The sequence below is a fragment of the Bacillus rossius genome, chromosome 1 (genome assembly GCF_032445375.1).
Source record: "Bacillus rossius redtenbacheri isolate Brsri chromosome 1, Brsri_v3, whole genome shotgun sequence".
Lineage (NCBI taxonomy): Eukaryota > Metazoa > Arthropoda > Insecta > Phasmatodea > Bacillidae > Bacillus > Bacillus rossius.
The window spans coordinates 214,661,030-214,685,529 of record NC_086330.1 but is presented as its reverse complement, the minus strand read 5'-3'; the positions used below and the strand labels follow the sequence as shown (position 1 = coordinate 214,685,529).

The window sequence follows — 24,500 nt, the reverse complement described above, 5'->3', positions numbered from 1 at the left end:
ACTTAAAAAGGCACAAACCTGTGAAAAATTTGTCCAAAGCTGAATTTTTGCACAGTTGTAGATTTGACTATGCTTAATAACATACCGAAAGTTTACCGCTGTAGACCTTGTGCGTATCACCGAAAATTTGCATTTAAGTCCTAGATGACAGCGACTTACATCAGTCCATTAAAATGCTACCCATTTGTACAGTTTTTAATTTAGACTGTCCATAAAACTACCAAAATAATCTTGAGACTCTAATACAGCCATTAATGTTGTAAAAAGCATAAATTGTTAATATTAAAGATGTGATATTAAGCGATTAATTCATGGCATATTATTTTTTATCTTTGCCACTCAGATAAAAATACTATTTACACCAATTTGAAGAATCCATTGCGAAAAATGTCCAAATAAATGTTTTTGGTTATACCTTTAGCTTTAAGACAGTATATTTTTAAAGAGTCTAACGTAATTAGTTGGCTCATTAAAGCGGCCCGAGCGTTGCAGTGTACTGCGGCCGTACTGATCTCTCACGGCCACCGCCGCGCCGTTCCAGCGCGGCATTGCGACACACTGCGTACTGCGACACTCATTCAACTGGGTCTTATTTAGGGATTACTTAAAACATAGCTAATTCATATGAGAGGGTGTATGTTACATGTAATGAGATATGCATTTTTTTCTTATATGAATGTTTTTTGATACAATAAAATTAACAATAAACGATTTCTGCTTGGAACTTGTAAATGAAAAACTCTAGAGGACCTCTGGTTTTATATCTGCATGGATTTATTATGTTTCAAAAATGTTATTATTAAAAATTATTTTTTTAGCAACAAATTTTTTTTTATTTCTGATACATCGTTTTATTTTAGTTCACAACAATGCAAAATTTTAATGTAGCCTGTATTCGACAAAATGAAAAATTATATATTTACTTCTTTAAAATCAGTTTACTACATAAAAATTGAATAAAACGATACATCGTAAATGTACTCTGAGTTTTTTTTCACTTTTACAACATAATTCCTATAATAATAGGTTTTTTTTTTTCAGAAAATAAATAAAACACGAGTTGTGTTGTAAAACGTATAGGTAGCATTACATATTCAGCTTTTTTTTAATAAGTTAATGTATTTGAGTAGGCCTACTGCGCCTAGCTGACGTCGTTGGATTGCTAGTGGCAAAGAGCGGTGGTGGATGTTTTTGCAAGAGTTTGACCTATTTTATGACCCTACCTGTGAGAGGGTGTTCGTACCAGAAATCCTAACGGTTAAGGAAACTATCCATTCTCTGTAGTCACGTACGGGTGTGCTACTCGCGCAATATCGTCAAATATCACAACTTTCCGGGACGTTCGGTCATTTCTCGGTTAGCTCTGGCTTCACCATAGTAAACGGAACAAAATCTTGCCTGTAGTTATTTCATATTCCTATTACCGTAGTAATATGGCGTTTGAGGACAAACCAAGTTTGTTGTATACTGGGAGCCTACTTAAAAAAAAAGTATTTATAGAGTTATTAAATTATTTACGAAACACAATTTTGTGGATCGTTTGGGAAATTATCATTTAGGACTTAACTGCTCGTTATTGGTGTGATCACAAATGATCATCGGTAAACTTTTGACATGTTACTAAGAAACTTTTATTCTACACTGTACAAAGTTTCTGCTTTGGGATAATTTTCCATGTTTCTTAACAGCGAAATTCGTCCCGACCCCAAGCCGACTTCGGCAACCTCACAGTAGTACACACTACACGGCTCGGATAGCTTCAGGGGTCAAACAAATTGTATGAGACCCTTAACAAATATACCGATTTAAAGAAGAATAAATTTGCAACAACGTTCACTCTAAGCGATTTCCATTTTGGGCTCTTTATATTTTTGTAAGATGTATTAACTTTTCCGTAAAATTGAATGAAAATGAATTTCTCAACTTTAATGATTTAAATTGTCTATTTTATATAAAGATGTTAAAACTGTGTACTTTTTATTACTATCCTCAGATAGGGCAATGTTTCTAGATTATTTTGGGTTCCATACTGTCAGTCTAGTCCATAAACTGCATTTGCAATATCCATTATTGTGGATCGATGCAAAAAATTGACATTTTGGGCTTAACTGCTCGTTTTTGGTGTGACGCACAAGGTTTGCATCGGTAAACTTTTGATATGTTACTAAGAAACGTTCATTCTACAACTGTACAAAGTTTCTTCTTTGGGATAATTTTCCATGTATTAAAAACCTTTGTTTCTTTACAGCGAAATTCGTCCCGACCCGAGCCTACTTCGACAACATCGCAGTAGTATACACTACGCGGCTCGGATTGCTTCAGCGGTCAGACTAATTGTATGAGACACTTAAAAAATATACCAATTTAAAGATGAATAAATATGCAACAACGTTTACTCTAAGCGATTTCCATTTTGGGCTCTTTAAGATTATGTAAAATGTATTTATATTTCCTAAAAATTGAATGAAAGTGAATTCATTGACTTTAATGATTTAAATTGTCTATTTTATAGAATGATGTTTAAACTTTGTACTTTTTATCACTATCCTCAGATAAGGCAATGTTTCTAGATTATTTTGGGTTCCATACTGTTAGTCTACTCCATAAACTGCATTTGCAATATCCATTATTGTGGATCGTTGCAAAAAATTGACATTTTGGGCTTAACTGCTCGTTTTTGGTGTGACGCACAAGGTTTGCATCGGTAAACTTTTGATATGTTACAAAGAAACGTTCATTCTACAACTGTACAAAGTTTCTTCTTTGGGATAATTTTCCATGTAATAAAAACCTTTGTTTCTTTACAGCGAAATTCGTCCCGACCCGAGCCTACTTCGACAACATCGCAGTAGTATACACTACGCGGCTCGGATCGCTTCAGTGGTCAGACTAATTGTATGAGACACTTAAAAAATATACCAATTTAAAGATGAATAAATATGCAACAACGTTTACTCTAAGCGATTTCCATTTTGGGCTCTTTAAGATTATGTAAAATGTATTTATATTTCCTAAAAATTGAATGAAAGTGAATTCATTGACTTTAATGATTTAAATTGTCTATTTTATAGAAATATGTTTAAACTTTGTACTTTTTATCACTATCATCAGATAGGGCAATGTTTCTAGATTATTTTGGGTTCCATACTGTTAGTCTACTTCATAAACTGAATTTGCAATATCCATTATTGTGGATCGTTGCAAAAAATTGACATTTTGGGCTTAACTGCTCGTTTTTGGTGTGACGCACAAGGTTTGCATCGGTAAACTTTTGATATGTTACTAAGAAACGTTCATTCTACAACTGTACAAAGTTTCTTCTTTGGGATAATTTTCCATGTAATAAAAACCTTTGTTTCTTTACAGCGAAATTCGTCCCGACCCTAGCCTACTTCGACAACATCGCAGTAGTATACACTACGCGGCTCGGATCGCTTCAGCCGTCAGACTAATTGTATGAGACACTTAAAAAATATACCAATTTAAATAAGAATAAATATTCAACAACGTTCATTGAAAGCGATTTCCATTTTGGGCTCTTTAAGTTTATGTAAAATGTATTTATATTTCCTAAAAATTGAATGAAAGTGAATTCATTGACTTTAATGATTTAAATTGTCTATTTTATAGAAAGATGTTTAAACTTTGTACTTGTTATCACTATCCTCAGATAGGGAAATGTTTCTAGATTATTTTGGGTTCCATATTGTTAGTCTTGTCCATAAACTGCATTTGCAATATCCATTATTGTGGATCGTTGCAAAAAATTGACATTTTGGGCTTAACTGCTCGTTTTTGGTGTGACGCACAAGGTTTGCATCGGTAAACTTTTGATATGTTACTAAGAAACGTTCATTCTACAACTGTACAAAGTTTCTTCTTTGGGATAATTTTCCATGTAATAAAAACCTTTGTTTCTTTACAGCGAAATTCGTCCCGACCCGAGCCTACTTCGACAACCTCGCAGTAGTATACACTACGCGGCTCGGATCGCTTTAGCGGTCAGACACATTGTACCAAGCTCTCAACAAATAAACTAATTTAAAGTTTAAGAACTTTGCAACTACTTTTATTTAATGTTTTCACATCGGGCTCTACGTGTTTTTGTAATGCGTATTTTCATTTGTGCCCTTTTTTTCAGAACACCACTCTTCTAATATTTTTGAATAAATATCATATTTAGTAAACCGTAGTGAAAGATTTTTAAATTTAATCATTGAGAATAATGTTTTGAGTAAGTTTTGGTTTGCTATTCTGAAAGTATACTATAGTAATTACGTTATAGTGCCATATTGTTGAGTGGTCAATAAATTATTATTTAGGACTTAACTTCTCGTTTTCGGTGTGCCGCGCAAGGTTTGCGGAGGTAAACATTTCAAATGTTGCTAGAAAACTTGAATGTTACCACTGTTTTAAATTTCAGTTAGGAGCAAATTTTACAAAGATTAAAAATCTTCGATTTCGTGGGAGTGAGAGTGGCCACAGCGCTTGCGGCTGTGGCTCTGTCGCAGTGCGTAGACGACATTGATAAGCTCGGGAGTCTCTAGTGATCATATAAATTAAGCTAGACTTTTGAGAGATATGTCCCTGTAAAGCTTAAGAACTATACAACAACTCTTGTTAAAGAAATATTTGCGTAAGACCCTTTATTTTTAAGTGAATTGTCTTTTTATTGCCTTGACTGATGTAAAAAAACTTATTTCATTAATTTAACATTTTTTTTCCTACCTTTAATATTAACTTTTAGAACTTTATTCATTATAAATGTGAGTAGTAGTGCTTTAAGATTATTTTAATATAGCTATCGAGAGTCTACGGTAAAAAGTGCGAAAATGGGAAGCATTTTAATGAACTGCTGCAAGTCGCTGTCATCTAGGACTTAACTGCAAATTTTTAGTTATACGCACAAGGTCTACAGCGGTAAACTTTCGGTATGTTATTAAGCATAGTCGACTCTACCACTGTGCAAAAATTCAGCTTTGGACAAATTTTTCACAGGTTGAAACCTTTGTTTCCTGGGCTATAAGTCTTTGTATTATAGTATAAACCATGTACATAAGGCACTTAGGCCGCTTTATGTCCCCAACAGTCGAAAAAATATTCTAAGTCCTCTTTTTATGACATTCGTTAAATCTCCTTATGGGGAGGGGGGATAGATTGATAGGGAGAGTGAGGACGGTAAATGTTTAAAGCTTGGACGGTAACATCGGTCAAGTCATTTGGTTTCGGCAGCGCTTGAAGTTTTTCATTTTTTACCGAATCTTTTCGTACTTAATTAATGAAATAAATAGTAAGAAATATTCTTAAAAATATATATTTTTATTTTCATACTCATTTATTATTTGATTTGATTACATTTCTTTAACACCTTAAATTTTATATAAATAACGATTTTCAACCTAATACCTACTCTCAATTAGGCTACTATTTGATAATAACTCACCACATAAAATTTATCACTATAAATAAATTGGTTTCCATATTTTGTGATATCGCTAGGCTTGTTGCAAATGATCTTAAGCAGGTTCGTTTTTATATTATTTTTTTTGTAAAAAAAGTATTTTAAAACTTAAAAAAAAAAATGTTGAATCGTCAGAAGTTTCCTGAATGTTAAGATAGAGATTTCAGAAAGGTTCGGCGATTGTTAATTAATGCGTTTTTATGGAAACTGTTCAAGAAAGCTAAAGCGACAGTGAGTCAAACTACTTTTATTTTGTAGATCATGTGTACAAATAAATAAAACAATTCAATTAATTTTTGATGGTAACACATAGGCTATGTGTTTGTTAAAGTTTATTTACTCTAAACTTTCGACTGCTTTAGGCCTGGTGTCAATATCCGTACTGAAACGCAGTACAGACTAGCCACTAGGGAATGTACGCACTGTTTGGCGGCTGCAAAAAACACGATCAAGCTTTGTAAGCTATTACTGAATCCGGTTTATGAGCTTTGCAAATTTCAAAGAAAACCACGTTTCTACACATGTATACACAAGTACAGTAATAGAGAATATATTTAGACGTTTTCAAAACTAACTTTAATATTGATATATACTTTAAAAAAATTCGAAAGAGTAAGAATTTCTGCAATTGTAAACGAAAGAAAAATAAAAGCACCAAACTAGTATAAACCCGGTAATATCTCAAAAAACAAAATGGGTGCGTGTACTTAGGTACGCGCGTGAGAAGTAATACTTCATTGGCATCATTAAAAAATAGTTTTAAATTGCATGCAAAAATATTGCGTGGAGTCCCTCCGTGCGGAAGAAGTGAAACTTCGTAATGTGGAAATGAAAATAGGAAGGGGTAGAAATTGATTTTTAGTGAAATTATATTGTATCAATTCAAACTAAAAAAATAAAGGAAATAAATTTTTAACGATTCATAGATTGATTTTCAGAGAGAGGGAGAGAGAGAGAGAGAAAGAGAGAGAGAGAGAGAGAAGAGAGAGAGAGAGAGAGAGACCTATTGAATGTCTATAAAACCAACTTTTTTATGAGATCAGATTTTCAAGAAATAAAACATTAAATCATTCAACGATAAAAGCTGTTTATTTAATCAAGCGGACGGGTTCGCCCCAAGGAGAAAATTGACGTGGCGAGACCTCGTGGACATAGAGAAATGACACACACTCACCATTTATGTGCCTATGAAACATGATTTTTTTCTGCAATTGAAATTGTAATATACAAAAAGGGTATTGAAAATTGAAACAAATATGGTGACACTACAAACTGTCAGGATCTTTATTTTTTCTTACTCTCTACTTAGTTACTTACAATAGTATTCACTCTCGCTCTCTCTCTCTTTCTATCCCCCCTCCCCAGGAGCGTTAAACGTTTAACGCAACCTTGTTGGAAGTCGCATTAGAAGTATAACTTCAAAAATTCTGCTGAAACACAGAAACAATGCTGAACAATACTACAAGAACAGAGAGAAGACGGAAAAAAAATGTAGATTAGGTGAACAGTGAGCCACTTGATGTTAAAAATCTGCCAACACCTAGAACTAGCACTATCACCTAGCAGCTAGCACTAACAGGTAGCATTAGCATCTAGCACTAGCACCTAGCACCTAGCACCCAGCACCAAGCACTAGATCCTAGCACCTAGCACGTGATCCAGAATCTAGCCTAGACATGATGCCCGTCTTTCTATGTTGCGTGTGCTTACTAATAGTACACTGGGATGTGCAGTAAAGCTTAAGTTTAAGTTCAGAAGAGCGTATGTACAGAAAGTGCAAGGCGTAATGCCTTAACATGCCCCACCTTCTGTACTACTAAATAGAGATGGGAAAAAAATTATAGGCCCTCTTCGCAAGTTATAATAACAGTAATCTATCATAAGGAATCTTATTAATTATACTACAATGATACGTCGCGACTCGTATTCACACGACTATAATTCCTGGTTGCTCGAAGCGAAGTGTTACTCTAAGCGCACGTAACACTTAAAAATTTATTAAAAAATTGACCAAACATCGCATTTCACAAGAATACAGTAATGCAGCTGCACGTATGAATAGCGCGCTATGAGTACAGCGCGGCGCTTGCCGCAAGAGACTCACCTGCACTCCGGCGACTGTCCTGGACCCGAGCAGACTGAGGGTCACGTGGTCCCTCGCCCTCCTGCAGCCGAGCGCCGGCAAACTGGTTCCTGGTCGCTGGGTCGGCGGCCCTCGCCCAAGGCCAGGCTTCCCGCCGGCAGTCCTCAAGGCCGCGCGCCCGGCTCCCTGTCTCCAAGCTGTGCCGTAGGTACACATGCAGCGCCCTCCAGCCTCCAAGCTGTGATGTATGTACACATTCTGCGGCTCCCAGCCTCCAAGCTGTGCCGTAGGTACACATGCTGCGCTCTCCAGCCTCCAAGCTGTGATGTATGTACACATTCTGCGGCTCCCAGCCTCCAAGCTGTGCCGTAGGTACACATGCTGCGCTCTCCAGCCTCCAAGCTGTGATGTATGTACACATTCTGCGGCTCCCAGCCTCCAAGCTGTGCCGTAGGTACACATGCAGCGCCCTCCAGCCTCCAAGCTGTGATGTATGTACACATTATGCGGCTCCCAGCCTCCAAGCTGTGCCGTAGGTACACATGCAGCGCCCTCCAGCCTCCAAGCTGTGATGTATGTACACATTCTGCGGCTCCCAGCCTCCAAGCTGTGCCGTAGGTACACATGCAGTGCCCTCCAGCCTCTAAGCTGTGATGTATGTACACATTCTGCGGCTCCCAGCCTCCAAGCTGTGCCGTAGGTACACATGCTGCGCTCTCCAGCCTCCAAGCTGTGATGTATGTACACATTCTGCGGCTCCCAGCCTCCAAGCTGTGCCGTAGGTACACATGCTGCGCTCTCCAGCCTCCAAGCTGTGATGTATGTACACATTCTGCGGCTCCCAGCCTCCAAGCTGTGCCGTAGGTACACATGCAGCGCCCTCCAGCCTCCAAGCTGTGATGTATGTACACATTCTGCGGCTCCCAGCCTCCAAGCTGTGCCGTAGGTACACATGCAGCGCCCTCCAGCCTCCAAGCTGTGATGTATGTACACATTCTGCGGCTCCCAGCCTCCAAGCTGTGCCGTAGGTACACATGCAGTGCCCTCCAGCCTCCAAGCTGTGATGTATGTACACATTATGCGGCTCCCAGCCTCCAAGCTGTGCCGTAGGTACACATGCAGCGTCCTCCAGCCTCCAAGCTGTGATGTATGTACACATTCTGCGGCTCCCAGCCTCCAAGCTGTGCCGTAGGTACACATGCTGCGCTCTCAAGCCTCCAAGCTGTGATGTATGTACACATTCTGCGGCTCCCTGTCTCCAAGCTGTGCCGTAGGTACACATTCAGCGCCCTCCAGCCTCCAAGCTGTGATGTATGTACACATTCTGCGGCTCCCAGCCTCCAAGCTGTGCCGTAGGTACACATGCAGCGCCCTCCAGCCTCCAAGCTGTGATGTATGTACACATTCTGCGGCTCCCAGCCTCCAAGCTGTGCCGTAGATACACATGCTGCGCCCTTCAGCCTCCAAGCTGTGATGTATGTACACATTCTGCGGCTCCCAGCCTCCAAGCTGTGCCGTAGGTACACATTCTGCGGCTCCCAGCCTCCAAGCTGTGCCGTAGGTACACATGCTGCGCCCTCCAGCCTCCAAGCTGTGATGTATGTACACATTCTGCGGCTCCCAGCCTCCAAGCTGTGCCGTAGGAACACATGCTGTGCCCTCCAGCCTCTAAGCTATGCCGCAGGTACACACACTGTTCAAAAAATTAGTAAAAATACATGTACGAAGTATTGGTAATTCTACATTTCCTGTGAGTAATTAGTAAATACATGTACATTGTGCGTGTAATTTTACAGAAATGTGCCAATTTATAAACATTGAAGTATATAAACACATTAAAAAAACACAAATGTTTTGGGAAATTTGCTTGAAAAAAGTGTAGAAATACACATTTACATGTACATGTAAAATGCACCACCACTAAGTATTATTACACGAATTTATGTAATTTTGCCACAAAATTCATTGTATTCAAACACGTACATCAGCGTAAAACTAAACATTATTCTGTTTCACATAAATGTAGTACATTCGTGGTGTAAAATAACACAAGAGGTACTGGTATTTAATCATAAAATGGGCGTAAAAATACAAAATCGAAAGTATGGGTAAAAATTTCCTAATAATTAGTATAATTACACGAATTTATGTTATTTTACAACCACAACATTCATTGTATTAAAACACGTACATAAGTGTAAAACTATCCATTATTCTGTTTTACTTAATAATTAGTACCTACATTCGTAGTGTAAAATAACCCAAGAGGTACCTACTGGTATTTAACCACAAAATGGGTGTAAAAATACAAAATCTAAAGTATGGGTAAAAATTCCCTAACAATAAGTATTATTACACGAATTTATGTAATTGTACAACCACAAATTTTTTTGTATTAAAACACGTACATCAGTGTAAAATTACCCTTTATTCTGTTTCACTTAAAAAATTAGTAGATTTGTAGTGTAAAATAACACAAGAGGTTCAATTCATACAATATGGCACTGACGACCTATCATTTTTTTAGTAATAATTCTACAATCAATGATGAATTAAACTGGTTCTCTTCCTTACGTGTTTCGATTGGTAAGTGGGTTCCTCTTGAATACGTATTCATGTGCGTTCTGTCAATCAATATTCTGGCACTTGCAAGGATGTCGTGCACCTACATAAGTCCCTTATCTTTGATAGGTTCTTTCCGATCGTGAGGAGAAAATGTTTATTTTATGCAAGAGCGTATTTTTAAATTATAAAATATAGAACATACTATTTGTTCACGACATGTATGCACATAACACACTGAAGTAACTAGAAACACGAATTACGTTATAACAATAATTATTTTTAACTGATTCAAGTTATAGGGCCTAACTATAATGGTAATATTAAACTGATTTCGAGAAATGTAACAGTAGCCATATTAATGATATATATTTCAAGACAAATATATCGAAAAAAATCAATCACAATATACATTTATATAATTGCAAAACATTGACTATGAACTGGAATGTAAAGACAAATTATCAAAGAATGCTCATATAAACGTACCAATTATTACTTACGTTTATAAAAATAATTTTCCAAGATCAAGTATATTTGGCACTTCAAGAGTTACGTATCGTTCATCAGTGTTTGTTCTTGTTATGTACGTTTACAAAAGATTCCTTTGAAACCATTATCCAAGAATGTAATAGTTTAAGAAGGATATTGTGAATATTTACAACGCATTATTGTAATTATTTTAGCAATTACGAAATATGTTTTATGGAAACAATATTGAATATTTATTCTCGCGCTAACGAACTTAGGTTGACTTTTGTTCAAGCATAATTTTTTTAAACCATGGAAACGATAACACAGTAATTTCAAAACGATATTTTTTTTTTCATTATGCTTATTTATATGCACAGTCAATACAAATAAATTGTGTATAAACAACTTGAACTAATATATGTATTGGGATGACACAAATATTATATACCCAGGCAAGTATCAGATCCCAGTATTACTGCGCAAAAATATTTAAAGAGATGCACTTGTTTTCACGAAAACTTACAAATTTACAAAAAAAACTGTAATTTTACATGAATATTTCAGTTCCATTTGCAAAAAAAACCGTGTAACTCAGTAGAAGACCTACATGTGATAAAAGCGAAACTTCTTTGTCTATAAAACCTAGACTAATAAGTATATCGTGAAAGGTAAAACAGAAAAGATAGAAAGAAAAAAGAAAGAACATTTTCTAAAATAATAACACCATAAAATGTTATATTAAGAATTTCAGGACTCCTATTGTAGCATTAAAATAACTGTACCTTAATTAATATACACGTTATAATAAACACATCAACTTCGATTAATTTTATCCTCAACAACAATAATAATATTACTTTGTAATACTCTGCAAAAAGTGGCGGCCTTAGACTTTACGAGGCCCGGGGCAATTAATTTCGGCGGGGCCCTAAAGTTCAGAGGAGGGTCTTATCGGGCTGGAGTATGGAATACCACTGGGGAAAAAGGGGTTTTTGGACACTCTCCCGGAAAATAGTTAAAAATAAACTTTTCGTGACAAACACTTTTGAGTCTACCTGGAAATTAAATTTCGACCATGGTTTTGCTAGCAGTCACTTGTCAGCATCACCGGCTGTTAGCAACTCGCCAACCCGATTATCTGACACTCGTCCCCTGCATGTTGCGGCTAACATGAAAGAGGCTCTAATAAAGAATAGGGGTGCCGAACACCTTACATGACAGGTGTTAGGGAGAGGGCGGGACCGGGGCTCTGGGCATTTCATTGCCCAGGTCACCCGGCCCTGGGTCCGCCCTGCTCAGCGAAATCATTTATACAATTTAATTACAGAGCGATTTTTTATTTAATTTATTTTTCAAATATTTAAGTATCCTTACCTTTTTGACATTAATTATAATTTCATTACAATATAAATAAATTAATAAACATTAATTCCAAAGAAATATTTCTCACTCCAAAATAAATATTACTCCATGTTGAAAAACTCACATCATAAAGAAAACTTTTATTAGTTTTAGTCCTGTGTTAGCTGAGAGTTTGTCAACATATATTTACGATTTACTGCGGGTTCGTAAAGGATAGCCCAATTAAAGATTTTTATCACACACCGTTTTATTTATTGCCACTATTTACATTACTAGCTAATAATCTAAAAATGCCAACTAATCAATTGTACTTAAAAAAAAAATGTTGCGTCCTCCAGTCACTCGTTTCTCACAATCCACACGCCTCGCTGGGCCGCACCTCCGTCGCAGGACTCCGCCGCAGCCGTCACACTTCCCCTTCGCCGAGATCCCACTCGACGCCTCTCTCGGATCTTCGCTCGGAACTCCACCGCACCCGCGACGCTATCGCCCGGAACTGAACTCTTCGCCCTGGAACCTTCGTCTAGGGACTTCGCCACTCTATCGCCCGGAAACTCCGCCGCGGGAAAACTCCCGACTTCACTCTGAACTCCACTGACTCCCTGCCCTGGCGTCCTCGGGCATATATATATAGGCCCCGGCGCAATTCCAGAACTCACCAGAGTGGCCAGGGCCAGTCGCGTCATTCCGAGTCTTCTCGACGACAGAAATCTCTCGAAAACACGTGTCGGCGTCTCGCGTAACTCCGCAGCTGGCAGGTTTCGGATGTCATACTTAAGAGTCCGCGCGTTGGGGGGGGGGGGGGGGGAGCGGAGGGCTGGAGGGAGATTAAGCGACGACCCAGGTGCGCACGGCACATCTCATGTTACGGCGTGCACCTGCGCGTGACGCGGCCTTGCTAACGTTCGTAAAAATATTTACGTGACTATTGTTATGTATCTGCGAAGTCAAATATATTTCCCTAATTTTAAAATCTCTATTGCACATTCTGCAAATAAATTTACTTATTACATTTTTTTAATATCGTAAAGGAAATGATTCGGTCGGATTATCATTTCCTAGTAATAAAATACTGCCACATGTTTATAATGTGTCTGTTATATGATGCAGCGATATGAATTTATATTTATGAAGGAACTTGTCAGAGTATGTGGCTCTTACAATGCACATAACATTGGTATTGTGAAAAACTTAAATAAATTTAAATGATTTTATTGTTAAATAAACTATTTCTAAAAAAAATGATATAACTTCTGCTAAAAGATTTAACGTAAATAGTTGTTAGAAGTAAGTAACAGTCTACCATTATATAGCCTAAAATAATTCCCATTACTACAAACAATTTTTACTTCGAAATATAATTTTTTAAGTTGCAAGATGTTAATTACACTCAAAGAAAACACATTGGGTTTAAAAATGTAATTTTTGTATTGGACATTAAAAAATCAATAGAAGTGATATTATTGAAATAATATTATTCATAATATGACGAAATATAATAACAAGAGAAATCAGTTCAGTTTTAATAATGTAGAAACACAATTTAAGTGAACATAAAATATCAATTTCAATAATTAATACCATATACTTATTTACGTCTAAGTATACATATAATAAAAATCCATGATTTGTTCTTTGTTATTTAATGTAAACCATATGTTGAAAGGTGTGTCTGCACAAAGCATGAAACATGAATTCAGATAAAATTAGAACTAACTTAGGTACATGAAACACAAGAACAGGTAGTTCAAACAAAAAAATTTCCCTTTTCCATGTAAGAACAAATATAACAGAACAAACTATTTTATGAGAATTAGTTCAGAGATTTAACAGGAAAAACTGTCTATAATTATATTTACATTAATTTATACCTTGTTTTTTTCTGGCTCAGCTTATTTTACATTTTAACTGTTGTTCCTCTAATAAGCTTTTTTGAGCTTGCAAAATGTATTCGGATTTTCTACTAGCTCTGCCCATGGTTTGATTTGGCACCACTTTCTCAGGCAACAAACATATGCGATAAAATCTAGTAAGCTTGAGCAACATTTCTATTCCCCTCATGTTCGCATTTCTTTATACTCTTTCTATGTGTATACATTTTGACGGACATCAGACATAACTATCAAGTAGCAGTAATCGCTCTCTGTAATGTTCTGAGTTCCTTGCAGCTGACAAAAATAATGGTGTCATTCATATGCAGAAAAAAATTTCTCATTGCAGTTTCTTGAATGCCTTTTTTACCGCACTTGACTTCAATAATTGCATTTTCTTCGACCACAATTCCATTAGGGCTAGCACCCAAATATCAATATTTTAGATCCAAAAATAAACCATACTTTTGCACAACTAATACGGTTTGTTATTGAAACCTTTGGAAGACAATGTGCTAATTGCGACGACCGTATTCCATTGCCGAAGTTGAAAACGGGGGTTCGTAGAGTAACTGTTTTAAATAAATCAACTCTGTCAAGAGTAGCCTGAAATATATGATACGATGAAAATCATATTACATGAGGACGGCGTTATGCATCAACCAGCTAAGCGACATTTTTCAAAAATTCAGCTGAGCACACCATATGTTGGCCAAGTGGTCAATCTACATGTACAAGAGTTATCAAACTTTTGTTCGCAATATAAAAAAAAACAACGGGAAAAAAGTTAAGCGCCATTCCTCACATGTGGGTTACGATGATTTGCATAACTCAGTTATCCGCCTCGTCTGTTTCGGTTTCTCGACAAGTGGTGTATCGAGTTTCGCATCATCCAGCTAAGCGACAGTTAGTATTACGTTGGCAGTGTGTCTGCTATGTTGGATGCATTGTTTTTTATTAAAGGAAGGAAGTTTTCGGCTGCGTTAGTCGTGATTAGGTGTTGATACTGTACGGTGATGTTATGAGGTTTATTCCTAAAAATGGCAACAATAATTCAACGAATACTTGCGTTATCAAGAGAGAAACAATATCTAGCTGAGATTGAAAAAAAGACAGAAAATGAAATGGCTTGTATATCAAAGGTAAGTTCCAGTTCCATTATTAAATTCACACATTACATGGATAGAGTAAAATATTGTTCACAAAATTAAATATTCAATTAAACAATGCTTTGGTCTTGTATCAAATTATTCCCATACAGAGTTATGTTACATTTTGTGATCAGAACAAGCTCAGTTCACCAATTCTGTACAACAATGGCACAATGATGCTTCATTGTGAATGTACTTGTTTTGATTTTAACTAATCATAAAGAAAAAAATTAACAGTATTAATTTATTATTATAACCTATTATGCACATAAACACCTATTATAACCAACCTAGTCATAATAATACATACTTCCATTTTCATATGCACTATTTGCATATCATAGGCTACATCATTAATAATTAGTGTGAACCAAGCTATAGAGTGCATTGTTGCATAATTTATTGCAGTATACTGTATTTATGTTGTTAACCTTTACATATGTGTTTCATATCTAATCCATTTTTGTGTTACAGGTAGCAGAATGTCCTATGGGTGGAAAAAATTAGGATACTTTGTTGCAGGTAGCACATTACAGTACCACATGCAATCAGGCGGCAACATTGGCAGGTGATCCTGTAGAACTTACTCCTCTGAAGACTGCTACTGGTGAGTCCTGTTATGAAGTTTTATTTAACAGAAGAGGGTATCTGCCCCCTAGTACATCAACAAATACAACGATTGATGCCCAATATATTGAGTATTCTAACATACTCCACCAAAATCATATTGAAGATATTACTTCATGCCCATACAGTGGTATAGAGCTTGGTACAGTACAAACATTAAATGCTAAAGACAATCATGTTGTTGAGATCAGTTCAGTCACTTCTGAAACGATATCCGATAGCGTTCCTCCCATGAAAACTGCCAGCTGTCTCAACAATCTAGAAGACATTGCAATAAGTGCCACTGACATATCTACGATTCCTCATCCGTCTTCAAACCATTCTGTTCATATTAATGTATCAGCAACTACAGTAGTTTCGGCACGAACTTTCAATGATGTAGACCATCGTTTTGTAGAGAGTCGTCCAGCCACATCCGAAACAATATTCGACAGTGCCCCTGTCATGAATGCAGTCACCTCTATTAATTCACTAGTAGATGCAAGTGTAAGTGCCAGTGAAATGCCAACAATTGCTTTTGTATCAACAAATAATTCCTCAAATGATAATGTGTCACAGGACACTGAAGAACAACAAAGTACTTTACAAAGAGAAGGTGTGCAATTAGGAAGACCGAAAAAAGGAAGGAAATGGAAAATACCTGACCAAAGAAGATATACCAGACTTAAACGATGCCAGCTAAACTAACAATATGTTAGTCAGCATGGTAGTGTTGTTTACCCAAAAGAATTTCGTGACTTCCATTGCAAGGACAAATGCAATGAAAAAATAAGTATAACAGAAAGAAGAAGGGAATTCGAAACATTTTGGAATCTCGAATCTTATCAAGCTAAAGCACTGTACTTGTCTAGCAAAGTGTCAATTGCCGAAGTGAAGCGGAAAAGGGTCAAAGGACCAAGCTGAAGAACACGCGCCAGAAGTTACACCTTGGCAGGTATCCGAGTCTTTAAACAGTTTTTTACCCAGACTCTTAGAATATCTGGGGATAGAATCGATGGCTGTCTAAAGAAAACACAAAGCAGGCAAATTATCAAGGACAACAGGGGGAAATCTGGTGGAGTTAATAAACTGAGTGAAGGCAAAGTGAATGAAGTGGTCAGCCACATAAACAGATTTCCCAGGTAAGTCACATTATTGCAGGGCACAGACCAGTAGTGACTTTCTCCCACAGCATGTCACCAGTCAGGTCATGTATGACCTCTACAAAGATGCATATGCTGAACCTGTGTCGCTTTCTTGTTACAAGAAGATATTCTACTCAAAATTAAACTTACGGTGTAAAGCACTGAAAAAGGACAAATTTAATGTTTGTGACACCCTGAATACACAGCTGAAAGAACATTATGTACCTTACCTAAGGCAAAAGCTGGAGGTCCATCAGGAGACAGCAGAAATGGCACGTTCTGAGATGAAAAATGACATAAAGCGTGCTACAGAGTCCACAGATTTGGCGGTTCTGACTTTCGACCTTCAGCGAACACCAACATTGTTTTTTACAAACGGCAATTGTGGCTATATAACTGTGGTATTCATGATGGGAATTCAAAGAAAGGCTACTACTATGTCTGGGTGGAAGGGCAAGCTGGTCGAGGAGCAGACGAAGAAGGCTCGTGTCTCCGAAAACATCTGATGGAACATTTGCCCGAAGGAAAGAAACATTTAATACTTTGGTCAGATTCTTGCAGAGGGCAGAATAGGAACGTAAAGCTAGTTCTCATAATGAAAGCAGTCTTAGCATCACACCCAACATTAGAAACCGTGACAATGAAATTTCTAATACCTGGGCACAGTTTTTTTGCCCAATGATGACGAATTTGGAGACATTGAGTGTGCTTTGAAGCTGCAGCAACGATTGTACACCCCTGGTGATTACATACAAGTAATGAGAAACTGTCGTACCAAAAACAAACTGACCATAATAGAGATGAGGAATGAGGATTTTGTGGGATCTGCTTGCTTGGAAAATAAAATCACGAACAGGAAGGACATTGAAAGTAAAGGAGTAAGTTGGCTGAAAACAAAAAATATTGAAATTGAGAAGAGTAAACCATTTGCTCTTGTTTTGAGAACGTCCTTCAACAGCGTAGGTTAAGAAATTTGCTTGAAAAAAAGAAATTCGTCACGCCTTGGTGCTCGAGATGTTGTGAGTGGTGATCATCTAGTACCATTGTGGCCTAATGGCAAGGCAATATCTGCACCAAAATTGAGTGATCTCAAAAGTATTATGCATCTCATCCCAAGTGACTGCAGAGATTTCTATGATAAACTTTACACTAGTGGTGACACATATGATGGTTATTGTTGGTTTTGGTGAAAGCCTGGATTTCACATTACAAAATGAGAGCGTATAAACAACACAGAAGAATATTCCTTTTATTTACTCATTGGAGTTCATTTATTATATCTATTTATTTTTATGTAATTGTGTATATGTTATGAGATAAAAATTGGAGAACCTGTAAATAAACTATTTTTGAACACTTTTAATAGCCTCCATTATATATTAATAATTATTTATCTTATATTGTTCTTCGCAAACTAAAACAATGTTACGTATTCATTCAGTGGTAAACGTACATAACTTGTTGTTCCATAACACAATAATCTCTAATATTTTGCATCAACAAGTTAACAACCACGCGTTGGTGCTTAGCTGTTTGATGCATATCTTTGGTTACCATAATAAGGAATTGGTTAAGTGACATTAAAGAAAATCAACGAAACTATTGTCATTGATAGATTTTACTATGAATAATTTAAACATGGGTGCAGATATACAGTATTGTACCAAGTATCGACTTGATAGGGGTAAAAATATATCATGTTGGCCTGTTTCGAAGCTAAAAACCTTTGAACCAATTTTACTCAAAACTGTCAATTGTCGCTTAGCTGGTTGATGCATAACGCCATCCGATATAACCATCTTTAAAAAAAAAAAGTTTTAAAACCATAGCTCTAACGGTCTTCAAAATATTTAATATGGTTTTTGTTTGACATTATTATCACAAAAATTGTGTAAGTTACACTAAGTATAGTTTTACATTGAAAAGCCTATCCCGCTGCTGGACTGAATTTCGGTGAAGCCCGGTCAATGCTGTGCGATGTCTATATAGCGAACAGTGTTCAAGTCACTGAGATGTGGGTGATGAGCGAGGCGTGTCTGTAACTGGAAAGCTGCCTGGATTGCCTCTACCGAGAGTGTTTATTCGTGTAAAGCTGACTCTGGCTGCTGGGCTGTCTGGACTGACGTTGCGGATCGCCCTGAATATCTGTCCCGCTAGGCTGGCATTACCCTCGTCCCGCGCGCGGGCCGTCCGGCGCCCGTCGGGTGCACTTCCTACACTCATGGGCTCGGTGTTTTTGGATTGTTTATTTGCCTTCTTCACTTGCAAAATGACGATCATTTCGCGGTAGATTATTTTTTCAAGATGAATGAATACATTTTGGTTTTAAGTGTCAGTAGATAATGCAAAACTAAAAATGTTACTGGCCATTTTTGCTGCTTTGAAAAATTGTTTTTTCCATAGGTATTCTATTTTCTTTGTAAGGTGTAGGGCTAGCTCAACTCATGCTACTATGTCAAGCAAAACTGGTTACATATTTAAATAAATTTTATTACATAAAAGTATTTTCATACATTTTGTAATATTTGACAGATTTTTATTGTCCACCTTATAAAATAATTCCAGCAATCACATTATTTCATTTCTTTACATCAACACAGTAAGTCACCATATTGCGCAGAAACAGTTACAGTGCGAAATTGTACTTGGAACATGAAAACTGCCTGGGAGAGAGTTCCGGTAGTTATAATACGATACACTGGACCAGTGTACGCCAGTGTAACAAATGGATGAGGCCATTAGTAAACTATGCTCAACTTTGAGGCACTTCCATTGGTGTTTAAATGGTCACGGTTGTGATTCATGATCGCCAGCTAAGCGCCAGGGTGGACCAGAGAGCGAGAGATCGCGGACAGCGATATGACCGAGACAGTGGATGAGTCAAAGGTATTGTTCGCGTGGAAAGGGGGCCCCGGCGTAGCACGTGGTCATCCGGTGTTGCCAGCTCTGTTCTACTGAGAAGAGCAGACGCGTGCATAGCTCGGGGTTTCAACTGTCGACACGTCAGGCAAACTCTCTGTCACTCAGCAGTGTTCCAGCGCTGGAGCCCGAGACGGCAAGACACGTCATTTTTTAGGAGAAGTATTCAGATAATACGACACTGACGACTTAACATTTTTTTTAGCAATAATTCTACAACCAAATGTAAATCAAACTGGTTATTTTCACGGGCCTCCCTAGTAAAAATTTTCAGCGCGTTGGGCCACTGGCCACGTGCTACAGCCAGTGGTTGGGCGGGGCGATATACCTAAGCCTGTCACTTGCGCAGAAGGAGGAGGGGGAGAGGGCGTTTCAGCGAGGGGGGCGGAATAATGGAAGGGTTGGAGGGGCAGGCTCTTTTGCCATTGTGTGGAGTCCATTTGCTGCTCATACCTGCGTTATCTGCGAACAAGATCGTGGCAAGAAAGGTGACTGTTTTTCCCTTTCGCTACATTCAACTAAAAGGATAATGTCTTGCATTGCCTTGCTTGCTTCCTGACAGTGTTTATTAACTTGAAACATTAAATTAGTGTTGCGATCCAGTCCATATCCATGAAATGAAAACAATCGTCAATTCTATTTAAAACATATATTTTTATTTTTTAATTAACGTTCTACACAATTGAGAGATTTACATACATTACAAAAAATGCTGTCACCAAAAATCGATGCGTTAGCTTGTGTTTTCAGAAAAAATTTGTAAAAATTATATAATTAAAAAAATTTCCAACTTTATACTTTCGAACTGACATTTGTGTGATGAATGGTTTTGCACGAACAGTTACGCTTTCATTTATAAAAGTCTTCCGCACCGCGACGAGAAATCACGTCCTACTAATAGATTGAGTAATAAAACTGGGAATAAAATGATGAAAATAATATTAAATATTTTTACTATTAGACACAAATCAACTTTTGAAATCGCAATAACAACAAACAAATTTTTAACTTACTTCCTGAAGAAAAAATGCATGTCAAACTCATTTCAAAATTCTCTAGAGAAAAAAAATGTCAGGAACAAACAAGTGTTCCCACCAACGACACATCGTCAAACTTTGTATTCTAAGGTTCACGACGTATTTAATTACAGTAAATATTACTGCATATTATTATTTTCTGGCACTTATTACATGTTTAGCATTTTATTTTTTTGCATAATTTTTTAATGACTTAAACGTTGAACGATATGATGAATAAATATACACGAATGAACTGGAATCCCGTTCCGAGTTACATACAGACTGTTTACGAGCAGTGTAAATTTCTTAGCTGTTGCAACAGCGGCCTACAGGTGGATTCAGACTGCAGGCTTAGTCAGTCACGCTGATTCCACCTGAGTTCTGATTTTATCGAAGACAAGTTCGGGTGGTACGGAATAACTCAGTGTGCACTGACTGTTGTGTTCAAGGTGTCAGTGAAGTGTATAGCTAGAATCACGGGCGAAAATCTGTAGGATTCCCATGAGGCCCGCGGGATAACGTGAAGATTTTGCAAATGCAAGCGGGCCCCCTCAGACGGGCTTTTTTTATATCAGAGAGGTTCGGGCCCCCTGAGATTCTCCCCTCCTCCCGGAATCTACGCATGCAGCTGGAATTAATTTTTAGCCAAGTACGTCATTTGGTGCTGTATTTAGGCTGTCAAAGAAGATACGAAATATGGCTGCTTTGATAATTGACGATTACTCCTTTTTATTGTGAAATAGTACCCATCTACAAATAAGTCCCTAAATATACCACCACTACTGTTGGGGATTTTCTATACAAACAATTAAAATAATTTTGGTTTCATCACTGTCACTAGCTGTTATTGTATCATACGAAAATATCTATGTTTTGTGTATTAGTTTACGGTATTCATCTCTGTAAAAAAAAATATTTTTCGATAATAGAGTGTAAGCAAGGTAGAATACAATGTAAGTACAAGTAAGTTCAATAACAAAATAAAAAAGAAGAAAATTTATTTTCTTGAATCTACTTTTTTCAGAAAAGTATACATACATACAATATTATTTAAAATAAAAATAAAATTTTTTAGTCTTTGAGTATAAATTTACTGAAATATATTTTTAGTTAATTAATTTTTTCATGCGAAGAAATATTTAATTGTTAAAATCACGAGAACATAATTTATTACATTTATGTATTCCAAAGCTTATGTTAAAGCTCGACTTTATGCTATTCAATTTGCCCAAGAATTTTACTGCAATAGGAGAGAATTACAAAAACACAATTTAACTAATGTAGGTATTATCACAATAAGTTATGTTCATAAACTATATTAATGGGAAAGAAATATTTATCATTTAATGATATGCAAACTTTTTCCTTTGAGGTAAAAATTGAGGTATATTTAATGTAATATGTAAATCCTGTCATAAAATTTACTGAAACTAATATTCTTCATTGTCCGTCATATTATGATTCCAAACAGTTTAAATCAACTGAAACATGAAATAAAATAGTAAGGTTAACCATGAGGTGTGGAAGAAATTAGAGATTGCTTTGTTAAAAGTGTTAAAAATTTCTCATGAAATACTGTGATTATTATGTTTGTACATAATGTAAAAAAAAAAATTCAATACATGAAATTAAACACATACTTTGTATTGCATATTATTAAACATATATTTTAAAAACACATGTGCGTATCTAAGTCGAATTGTTATGTAATACATTATGAACATTACCGATACAACTTCCCTTCCAAATAACTTTCACCCAAAGATAAGGCCACGGACAAAGTATACACACTGGTCTCACGAGGAGCTGAAATAAGGCTTATAAGAAAGCCGGCCGGAGTAATTCTTTTCAAGCTAAAGCTAAAAGTAATGGATGTTGTTTTTCTAAAGCAGGCAGTGAAATTACATACAAGTTTACAGAATAGCCATATAAGATCTTTGACACTTCTTATCCCGTCTGTGGACTGTACGCGAAAAACCAACTGCATCATGGCCCGACGCCAGTTTTATACTTACGTATTAATACACTTGTAAACGATGGTTTGTATACTTATGTATGTTGCCGACATCGATAGGTATTCTTTGGCAGCTCGATGTGGATTCATTTGAACACGCTTATGCTAAACACGACATATATAAGAGTGACATCGCTCACTGAAAAAAGTTGCAGGTCTGTAACGCAACAGTGATACAAATATTACAAAGTTCGATCATTTTCTGGAACATGACATTTACTTTGGGTAATGCTAAGCTACTTGATAGGTACACTTTACCCGCTTTAAAAGTAATAACTTAAAAAAAAGTGTACATGGAAGCAGACTCAGCCATATGTTTATTGCTGTTGTATTTGTCATAAACCTGCTACGATCAATACGGCCTTTTAGTAGAACCCATGTTTTTATTTACGACTTGTGTACAAGCTGTGGTTGTAAAGCGAATTTATATTCTTCGTAACTAACGTCTATCATAACATATTTGGAATAAGGCTACCTTAATTTTATTTTCTAGATTGCTATATATATATATTACTACAACGGAAATATCTGGAAATAAAAATTAAGGAAAAAAGCATGAAAGATTAAGGATAATTTTTTGTCAACATATAATTTATGGTTTAAAAACAGAACAAGCTCTCAAAATTTTACAATTTTTTTGATTATCCGTTATAGTTATGTTTTGTTTTAACTCATAAATGTTTAAGTTGATTGCCAACGTCACGAGTATACAATAAATTATTTCACACCGCTCCGGATTGCAGGTAAAGTAACAGGCGTGAAATTTGATCAGAAACGCGTTCTACTTATTCAGGCCTTTTAATTGGGCGTGACGGACCATGTGCCAAATATGTAACAATTATAAGTAGGTGAAGTATTAAAAAATAAAGAACTTGAATGCGAAATAATGCATCTAACAAAAATAATTCGCAAGGTTCTTTCGTGGATGTTGTAATGTATGGGCAATATTTACTGAATTTTGGTTTTTGGATAAATTAATTGTGATAAGTAAAATTTTAATTATTTTATTTAATTGCTGTAAAAAATGTATTTCCTGCTCTTATTAATTAATCGAGCTATATAATAAGTTTATCTGAAAATTTACGTCATCATTATTAAACATTGCCACTATTTATACTTTTAACTTCAAAATGGTTTTTGAATTTTGTAATTAATAACGTACCATCCATAACTACATATGTGAGCGATCGGTCACTGACCCCATCTTCAATCCTCCTCGTGACTCCTGCGCCAGGAGGAACATTTAGATATTTCTGACTAGCTTATTTTATATAGAACTTCCCTAGTTTTTATTTATCATTCCATGAACATTTTTAAAACAGTACAGACCATCAGATATCTATCTTACCAAAAAGCATAGCAAAATGACATTTAGTTTTCAAAATACGATTTTTCTTTTAATTTAAGATACATTTTATATAAACCTACATTTTTAAGTACCCAAACTTTTGTAAATAGTTAACCGTTTGGTTAATACCAGTATAAAATTTTTCCCCGGCGCTGTAAGATGTGTAAAATCATTTTGGAAAACTAAAATAATTTTAAAAAATATTGGGTAGTATAATAAATGTTTTTTTTTTAAATTTTTATTAAAAATAAAAGGCAAAACAATGAATTGTATAGTCATGTTAAAAGTTAAATATAAATTTTGTCAAATTAGCTAGCGAGACTGTAAAGCCACCAATAAATAGTTTGTACGACAACTTTCAATGTGTTGTTTGATCAGTTTCAATACTTTATTTCGTAATACATGATCTAGTATTGTAAGCTTTAGGATATTTGTAGTTTAAACAAAAGCAATGTTTTAGAGATACACGAATATAGTCACAGAGA

General features: G+C 36.3%; 1 protein-coding gene across 1 annotated transcript in view; it reads right to left on the bottom strand.

Moving 5' to 3' along the window:
• Positions 1–7,641, bottom strand: part of LOC134527278 (uncharacterized) — a 466,201-nt gene extending 458,560 nt beyond the window's left edge. Inside the window, exon 1 of the mRNA XM_063359815.1 lies at positions 7,566–7,641. The gene's annotated coding sequence lies outside the window, so the exon portion shown is untranslated. The remainder of the gene's footprint in view (positions 1–7,565) is intronic.
• Between the last annotated feature and the right edge of the window lie 16,859 nt (positions 7,642–24,500).